Source organism: Pan troglodytes, chromosome 20 (assembly GCF_028858775.2).
Source record: "Pan troglodytes isolate AG18354 chromosome 20, NHGRI_mPanTro3-v2.0_pri, whole genome shotgun sequence".
In the NCBI taxonomy this organism is placed as follows: Eukaryota; Metazoa; Chordata; class Mammalia; order Primates; family Hominidae; genus Pan; species Pan troglodytes.
The window spans coordinates 14641493-14651685 of record NC_072418.2 but is presented as its reverse complement, the minus strand read 5'-3'; positions in this window follow the sequence as shown (position 1 = coordinate 14651685).

Sequence of the window (10193 nt, the reverse complement as noted above, 5' to 3'; positions counted from 1 at the left end):
CCTTCTGACCTAAATAAACTGTCAACTTCATGAACCCTTTATCCAGGTGTCGCCCCCAAACAATTCTGTCTCTAGCCTGATATTCACACATTCTCTTTATATATACAAACAACTCTGCCTCCAGCGACCCCATGCGTGTCAAACCCCAAACCCTGCCCAGAAGACAGTCCCAGGCTCCAGAGGTACAACACCATAAAGGACAGAACCCCACAAAGGCGTCTGCACGTCTCTTCTGCTTTCCAGGGCTCTGCAGCTTCTCGGAATCCACACTCCTTCTGGAGCTGATCTGAGCGGCTGGAGGCCACTTGTAGGGGAGGGCGGGCTGCCCGGGAAGACCCCAGGGAATCTCTCGAGAATTTCTCTTCCTTTGCAGGATCCACACTGGCCTCAGCGTGGAGTCACTGGCCTGGGGCTCTGCTGCCCCCTGCAGGTTATTCAGCTACTTCTCACCCGACTGATCAGTTCTATGAGACAAACACCCTCAAACCCCTGCTCTCCTCCTGTTTATGTATAAAATGGGCGAGGAAAATTCTAAGATAACTTAAGTGCATTTAAAAGACTTTCAGATCGCGGTGGAGGTGGCAGCTGAGGGTCCCCTGGTCAGTGACACTGCAGCAACTCCAGGCCTGGCTGGTTGGAGAGAGGGTGGAGAGCTGGAGCTGGATGTGGACAGGTGGAGGGAGCTACCCTGGGAACTGGGCTCTACAGCAGAGCGGATCTAGGGCCCGGAGCCCGGGAGAGCAGAGATGGGGGCTCCCGGGACAGGACGCTTGGGGAGAAGAGAGTCGGGTGGTTTCCATGGGATGGGGGTGCTGTGGCAGCTGGTGTGGGCCTGTGGCTATCATAACTAAGCCCGATTGGGACGTGAAAACTTGGATTCTGTGGGAATTTATGAAGAGGAAGGCTCTGATGACAAAGAAGTCATTGATGAGGAGGGGGGAGAGAGTCACCGGCAAGCTCGCCCCCTTATGGAAAGAAAAGTGAACGCTCAACCACTGCTGCAAAATGGGGTCAAAGGATGAGAGTATCACTGTCAGGGAATAAACTGCTGCATAACTCTGAGAGATTGCAAAAACCTTTCAACAACAGCCTGGGAGGCCGGATACCATGGCTCACGCCTGTAATCCCAATATTTTGGGAGGCCAAAGTGGGAGGAGCACTTGAAGACAGAAGTTGGAGATCACCCTGAGCAGTGAAGTGAGACACTCCCAACTCCATACATCTTTGTTTAGAATTAGCCTGGAGAGGTGGCGTGTACCTATAGTCTCAGCTAGTCAGGAGGCTGAGGCAGGAGGATCACTTGAGCCTCAAAGTTTGAGGCTGCTGTGAGCTATGATCAGGCTACTGCACTTCAGCAAGACACTGTCTCAAAACACACACACACACACACACACACACACACACACACACTCTCTCTCTCTCTCTCTCTCTCACCAAACTACCTGGGGAAACCCTGACCCCCTTGGATGGTCTAATTGTAAAACATAACAGGTGGTGATATTTCCTCATGGACTGGATCATTCCGCCACATAAGAGGCTTGGCCTACTGAGGATTTACCAGGCGGGATGACCTCCTTGCAGTCAATGGAAAAAGCCCCTGGTGAAACCACCCCTTTAAACTTTATCAAATTCATCAGGGAGGATGGGAGGAGGAAAACTTAAACCAAGCTGGCAGCACCTTCAGCATTAATCATTAAGTCAGCTTGTTCTCTGACCTTCCTCATATTTGTTTCATACCTAGTGTCCTAGAATCCCACAGACCCTAAATGATAGTTCCGGTTAACTGCTCTATAGATACCAACTTGAACATTAGATGTTCTCCCTTTGAAATATATCTGTTTCAGGGCTGGGTGCATTGGTCCATGACTGTAATCTCAGCACTTTGGGAGGCTGAGGTGGGGGGGGTCACTTGAGCCTGGGAGTTCAAGAACAGCCTGGGCAATATAGTGAGACTCCGTATGTACAAAAAAATTTAGAAACAGTCGGGCATGTTGGCATGTGCCTTTATTCCCAGCTACTTGGGAGGCTAAGGCAGGAGGATCCCTTGATCCCAGGAGTTTCTGCAGTGAGCTATGATCCCACCACTGCACTCCAGCCTGGGAAACAGGACATGGAGATGAAACCAGACAGTCTTGTATTGAACAAGTGCTGGCAGTATATAATGCTTTCCAGCAGGTAGAATCCTTAAGAAAGAATCTTTCTCTCACTATGAGAGTGGGAGTATCACGCCCGGCTAATTTTTTGTATTTTTAGTAGAGACAGGGTTTCACCATGTTGTCCAGGCTGGTCTTGAACTCCTGAGCTCAGGTGATCCACCCCCATCAGCCTCTCAAGTGCTGGGATTACAGGTGTGAGCCACCGCGCCCGTCCTCCCACTAAGTTTCGTTCATTTGGCCTAGCACAGTTTCTTACGCCTTAATCCCAGCACTGGGGTGGCCAAGGCAGATAGATCGCTGGAGACCAAAATCTTGGGCTATGACCACCCTGGGCAACATAGTGAGACCTAGTTTCTATTTATTTTTATTTAAAAAAGAAAACAATATATATATGTGTGTGTGTGTGTAAAAGAGGCCAAGCGTGGCAGTTCACGCCTATAATCCTAGCACTTTGGAAAGCCGAGGCAGGTGGATCACCTGAGGTCAAGAGTTCGAGACCAGCCTGGCCAACATGGTGAAACCCCATCTCTAACTAACAATACAAAAATTATCCAGATGTGGTGGCACGCACCTGTAATCCCAGCTACTCTGGAGGCTGAGGCAGGAGAATCTCTTGAACTCAGGAGGCAGAAGTTGCAGAGAGTTGAGATCGCGCCATTGTACTCCAGCCTAGGCAACAGAGCACAAACTCCATCTCAGAAAAAAAAAAAAGAAAAAGAAAAAGAAAGTTTCCTTTTTGTCCCTAGCTGTTAGGCTATCACTACTATTACCAGCAGTTTCCTATGAAGCAAATCTATTCTCACAATGGGTCCAAGAGGAAAAGTAGAAAATTTGGAGACATTCCAGGTAGATCCAAATGCAGCACTTGTACGACAGTATATGGTTAATGTGAGGACTCTTGGGGTGACTTAGCTCAGGCTAGTATAACAAAACACCATGGACTCAGTTTCTTAAACAGCAGAAATTTGTTTCTCACAGTTCTGGAGCTTGGGGAATCCAAAATCTTGCTGCCAGCAATTTTGTTCCTAGTGAAGGCTATCTTCCTGGCTTGCAGCTAGATGCCTTCTTGCTTTGTCCTCACATGTTGGAGAGACAGAGTTCTCTCTCTGTCTCACTAATCCCATTATGAGGGCCCTCTTTTATAAATGTTATGTGATATCCTAAAAGGTTCGTTGTGTCCAAATATGACCGTGTTGGGGTTTAGGGCTTGTACGTATAAATTTTGTTTTTGAGACAGGGTCTCCCTCTGTGGCGCCGGCTGGTTTTAAACTCCTGGGCTCAAGGGATCCTCCTGCCTCGGCCTCCCAAAGTGCTGGGATTACAGGTGTGAGTCACCACACCCGGCCTCTAAGTACATATTTCGAGGAGAGTAAATGCAAGACATGCCAAGGGGCAAATGGAAGTCTATAAAAGAGGCTTTGGAGACAATGTAATCAGACAGGACTTTATCACATAGCAGATGGGGAGCAAGAGTCAAGGAATGAGGTCCAATTTCAGAATGGCAGAAAGAAGGGACATCGAGGTAGCTGTATGACTGTATGAAGGAGCAAAATGCATGCCAGGGCCACTACATGGTAAATTATTTTAATTATCTAGGTAAAAAATGAGAATAAGAAAGGAAAACAAGTAGTCATAATGAAAATGAAAAACAGAATAACCTTGGTTAGTATGCAGTTGTTAAAGATTTTAAATAAAATATTTGTCAGAAACATGTACAGATATCTTGGTTTAAAAAAAAAAAAACCGCTCATTGCTGAGCGTGGTGGATCATGTCTGCAATCCTAGCACCTTGGGAGGCAAAGGCAGGAGGATTCATTGAGCCCAGGAGTTTGAGACCAGCCTGGGCAAAACACTGAGACCCCTGTCTCTACAAAAAACTTTTAAAAATTAGCTGGGCAGAAAGCTGAGGTGAGAGGATTGCTCAAGCCTAGGAGCTTAACGCTGCAGTGGGCAGTGAGTGGCCACACCACTGCACTCCAGCTGGGCTACAGAGCAAGGTTGTCTCAAATTAAAAACAAGAAAACAAGAGACGGGCGCGGTGGCGCACGCCTGTAATCCCAGCACTTTGGGAGGCCAAGGCGGGCAGATCACGAGTTCAAGAGATTGAGACCATCCTGGCCAAAATGGTGAAACCCCATCTCTACTAAAAATACAAAAATTACCTGGGGGTGGTGGTATGCGCCCCGGGACGCTGAGGCACGAGAATTATTTGAACCTAGGAGGCAGAGGTTGCAGTGAGGTGAGATCACGCCACTGAACTCCAGCCTGGACAACAGAGCCAAACTCTTGTCTAAAAAAAAAAAAGAAAAAAAAAAACACTACAAATTAGTCAAATGTAAGAGGATGACTGGGAACTGCAACACAGAAGATGAAAGATCATATAAGAAAAATGCTCAACCAATGGCAACCAGTGAAAAAATACATAATCTTACAGAGATTCTACTTAAGAGTAGATGGGCAACAAAAAGTGAGTTAGATAATTCAAAGTGTTGACAAATCACAAGAATAAAGACACGTGCATGAAAGGTGAGATGGTTAATTCAGAAGTTACATTCATACTCTATCGACATTTCGTAGTAAATTTGAATTTATCCATAATCTACAAGCCAGCAATTATTTCCAATTAGGGACAAAAACAAGAAGAGTACTATCAATAAGATCAAAAGATAGACTTGAACCAACTCAAGTCCCATTAAGCAGCGAAATAAGAGAATCAATTACATGACCCACAACTTCACAGAGCAGCATGTCTACAACAGGCTCAGGCAAAAAACCCAGAAACACACCCTCTCAGCATAATACTAATGGTGTATTAATGGTAACATTATGTTACTGAGAATTCCAAAGTGGGAAAATTCTGCTTTGTGACAAAGAGATGACAAAGATACAAAGAATAACAAAAAGAATCAAAACTTTGATCACCTTTGCATATCAAAAATAAGTGAGACCAAGGAGACACACCAGAACTGCCCAAGGCCTATTTATTTTTTGGGGTGGTATGTGTCTGAGTATTCATATTGTTATTATTTTGACTTGGCATAAAACAGCTTATTAAAAAACTATTTCCTTCTGCAAAGGTTACCAAACTACTCATTAAGGTTCCAACCAGCTAATTAAAATCCTAACACCCAAATCATAAAACAAAATTCTCAGATGTGGCCAGGTGCAATGGCTCATGCCTGCAATCCCAGAACTTTGGGAGGCTGAGGCAGGTGGATCACTTGAGGTCAGGACTTTGAGACCAGCCTGGTCAACATGGTGAAACCCTGTCACTACTAAAAACACACACAAAAATGAGCAGGGTGTGGTGTCATGTGCCTGTAGTCCCAGCAACTTGGGAGGCTGAGCAAAGAGAATCGCTTGAACCTGGGAGGCAGAGGTTGCAGTGAGCCGAGATCACGCCACTGCACTCTAGCCTGGGCGACAGAGTGAGATTCTGTTTGATAAATAAATAAATAAGCAAACAAACAAATGAATGAATTATGTGATGCATGCGGAAAGAGCAATTCCATGGTAGCAAGATTCTATAAAAGAAACAAAACGGAGGCAGCTCAGGTAGGCAGCCTGCCTCACCCACAGCTCACAAGGAAACCCACACTCCAATAGTTATACATTCCCAAGCTTAGGAACCACTTGGACTGTGGAGACACAGGCCAGGCTGGCCCACTCCTAGGCAGTGTGTGAGGCAAATGTGAGCAGTCAGAAAATTAATTCTGGGACTTCTACTAACACCCTTGTAGCCCCTCCCCACAGTGTGGACACAATCCTTCCACCAGGGTCTCAATGCCCACCAAAGACCACTCACTCACTGTGAGTCAGTGGAAGGTTCTGACCTATGGTGTCTTTTGTTTCTGACACCAGATGTGTGGTGCTTGCTGAACACCAACCAATTCTCCAGCACTAAGCAGTTATGCAACCACTCAATTCAGAAGCCACCCAGAGTTAGCAGAGACTCCATGAGTTCCTGGCTCACCCAACACAGCCCCACTCAGCAGATGCCACTCAAAGCCCCAGGGGCCACCTGTACTTCTCAGCAACTGCATCTAGACCTGGGTCCTGTACAACACCTTACTCAAGTTCCATAATTTGATAGAACTACCCACAGTTCACTTACATTTACCCACTTACTATGAAGGATACAACTCAGGACGAGTCAAATCAAAGACATGGATGCAAAAAGAGTAAGGGGTGTGGAAAGGAGATGGGGGTGGGTGGGCAATCCTGAAAATGGCTGTGATTCATGAAATCCCCCATCCTTTGTGTTGTGCAAGAGCACCTTACTACAATGAAACAAGCTTCCCATGGTGACTTAGATGGTGCCACGTTTGTTACCTATGACAAACCAGACACCCACTAGATATTCCAGTATTTACCTCACAAACCATTAGGTGAACAGTTTTTTCTTTAGTGATCTTTAGTCAAAATGAAATATCTATTAACCAAAGCATGCTTCAGTTTCTCTCCTTCCTCCAGGTCCCTGAACTTTTTTCTTTTTTTGAGACAGTCTTGTTCTGTAGCCCAGGCTGGAGTGCAGTAGCATGATCTTGGCTCACTGCAACCTCCGCCTCCCTGGTTCAAGTGATTCTCATGCCTCAGTCACCAGAGTAGCTGGTGTTACAGGTGTGTGCCACCACACCCAGCTAATTTTTATATTTTTCATAGAGATGGTGTTTCACCATGCTGGCCAGGGTGGTCTTGAACTCCTGATCTCAAGTGATCTGCCCATCTCAGCCTCCCAAAGTGCTGGGATTACAGGCATGAGCCACCACACCCAGCCACCCCTGAATTTTTGACTGATCCCTTCTAGGCTTATATGCAACCCCACTTTATGTATTTATTTAATATTTTTATTTTTACTTGCAAGTTCAGTACCTAGACTCTTTTTATGACCTCTCCTAATGACAAGCTGATTTCAGGGTCATTAAGGTAATTAAAAGTTACTTCTTGGCTGGGCACGGTGGCTCACGCCTGTAATCCCAGCACTTTGGGAGGCCGAAGCAGGCAGATCACGAGGTCAGGAGATCGAGATCATCCTGGCTAACATGGTGAAACCCCATCTCTACTAAAAAAAATAGAAAAAATTAACCGGGCATGGTGGCGGGCGCCTGTAGTCCCAGCTACTCGGGAGGCTGAGGTAGGAGAATGGCATGAACCCGGGAGGTGGAGGTTGCAGTGAGCTGAGATCGTGCCACTGCACTCCAGCCTGGGCGACAGAGCGAGACCCCATCTCAAAAAAAAAAAAAAAAAAAGTTATTTCTTACCGAAACCTACATTTGTTTCACTAGAAACGTCTAGGAAAAGCTCCATGACAAAAACTGTCACTTGCGGAGGGCATCACTGAGTACTGTATCTGCCTGTGGATCCCTAGCTTTCCAGGGATCTGAGGTTCTGTCAGTATAAAGCGCTCCTCCCATGGTCAATTTGAGCAGCTGAAAACACCTGCAGTGGGGGCACCATGGGAAGAACCAGGTGAGCTGTATTTATTTTTTTGGAGAGTCTTGCTCAGTCATCCAATCTGAAGTGCAATGGTGTGATCTTGGCTCACTGCAGCCTCCGCCCCGAGTTCAAGCAGTTCTCATGCCTCAGCCTCCCGAATGGCTGAGATTACAGGCTTGAGCCCCTACACCTGGCTAATTTTTGTATTTTTAGTAGAGATGGGGTTTTGCCATTTTGGCCAGGTTGGTCTCAAACTCCTTACCTGAGATGCTCCATCTGCCTTGGCCTCCCAAAGTGCTGGGATTACAGGTGTGAGCCACTGTGCCTGGTGTGAGCTTTCAATGACCTCTCTTTGTAGGTTTCTCACTGGCCTTAGTTTGCAGTCACTGGACTCAGGCCTCTGTTTCAATGAGAAAATACCCAGTGTTTGAAGAATCCGGCAAAATCTCTCAAACTCGGTTTATTATAGGCTGGAAGGAAATTATAAGGCACTTACCTATCACCCCTCATCAGGGAAAGTATCTAACCCTTTCACTCAATAAACATATTGAGAAATGGGTTTACACTACCATGTAATTGCTCCTTCCGTGTGCATGTCAAAAAGATTAACTCTCTTCCTTGTTCTTGGGCTATAAGTGATTAGAAAACACTGAGAAGTGCCAGATCCTTTTGACACCACTACCCCTCCTTACAAAAAGTTAAAGCAATCATCCTTGAAATTTGGTAAGCTGCAATTTGGCAAGCGGCAACCAATGAAATCATTGAAATATATGCATTGGCTTTGTATGGAAAATGTAACCCTATTAAGCATCTTCATTTTGCCCTACAGAAGTGAAGACTTAACTTCTCCAGTTAAGAGTGGGAGCAGTGACCCCACTCTTCAGGATGTGTTTCCCCAGTGGCTACCCTCAAACTTTGTGTTCACATAAACTCAATATTTAATCATATTATCTGAATTTTATTATCTTATTAAGGTGGACATTATTACTTCATTATGATTTCCATAACAAAGCACATACTACACATTAACCATATGTGAATACAAACATATCACAACAGTTGCCAGCCAGGTCTTACCCCACAGATAACAGGAAGAGAAGAGTTATCCACCATTACAAGTTCTCCAACCTGCAAAGGAGGACTGATATTTTTCCGAATCTTTGTAATTCACTGATTATCTACTATACTTTGTTGTAGAAGTTTATTCATTTTCTCCAGCTGTAATAAAAGATTTTCCCTATTTCTTTTCCCAAGCAGCATTCCCAAAGCTAAGCCCTGAAACTGTTAGAAATGATGCATAAATGGCCAGGCACGGTGGCTCACACCTGTAATCCCAGCACTTTGGGCATGGTGGCGTGCGCCTGTGGTCTCAGCTATTAGGGAGGCTGAGGTGGAAGGATAGCTTAAGCCTGGAAGATGAAGGCTGCAGTGAGCTGAGATTGTGCCACTGCATTCCAGCCTGGGCACCAGAGCCAGACCTTGTCTCAAAAAAAAAAAAAAAAAGAAAGAAAGAAAAAGAAATCATCCACGAAAAAGGATAGACCAAGAAATGTACTACACGGTCTCTAAGGAAGAAAAAAATTAAACAAGAATTTTCAGGCTGGGCACGGTATCTCACGCCTGTATCCCAGCATTTTCGGATGCCGAGGTGGGCGGATCACAAGGTCAGGAATTTGAGACCAGCTTACCCAATATGGTGAAATCCAGTCTCTACTAAAAATACAAAAATTAGCCAGGCATGGTGGTATGCGCCTGTAGTCCCAGCTACTCAGGAGGCTGAGGCAGGAGAATCACTTGAACCTGGGAGGCAGAAGTTGCAGCGAGCCAAGATTGAGCCATTGCATTCCAGCCTGGGCAACAAGAGTAAAGCTTTGTCTCAAAAAAAAAAAAAATTTTTTTTTGAAACAAACTCTATATAAGACAAATGATATTTTCCTGAAATCTGTCTTTATCTGGGCTCTGTGCAAAATTTTCTTATCTTTCCAATTGTAATGAAAATGCAATTTACAATTCATTAAAAAAATCTGAAGCTGCAATAAGTGAACAATTTTTTTTGTTTTTTGTTTTTTAACAAAGGCCCTCACTCAATTACCCAGGCTGGAGTGCAGGGGCACAATCACAGCTCACTGCAGCATCAACCTCCCAGGCTTCGGTTATCCTTCTGCCTCAGCCTCCTGGATATGGTATGTGCCACCATATCCAGCTAATTTTTTGTATTTTTTGTAGAGAGAGGGAATCGTCATGTTGCTGTGGCTGGTCTTGAGCTCCTGGGCTCAAGTGATCCTCCTGCCTTGGCCTCCCAAATTGTTGGGATTACAGATGTGAGCCACTGTGCCCAGCAATGAATAATTCTTTATAAGGAGACAAACCCTGTCTGGGCATGGTGGCTCATGCCTCGAATCCCAGCACTTTGGGAGGCTGAGCTGGGAGGACTGCTTGAGACAAACAATTAGAGAGCAACCCAAGCAACATAGCATAATCCTGACTCTATTACTTAAAATTCTAAATGAAAGTCTGAATGAAAAGCAGAATTTCCCACCTATTCTCTCTGAGGGAGCCTTCATCTGCATAAAAAGGTCTGCTTTGCTAGCCAAGCTTCTT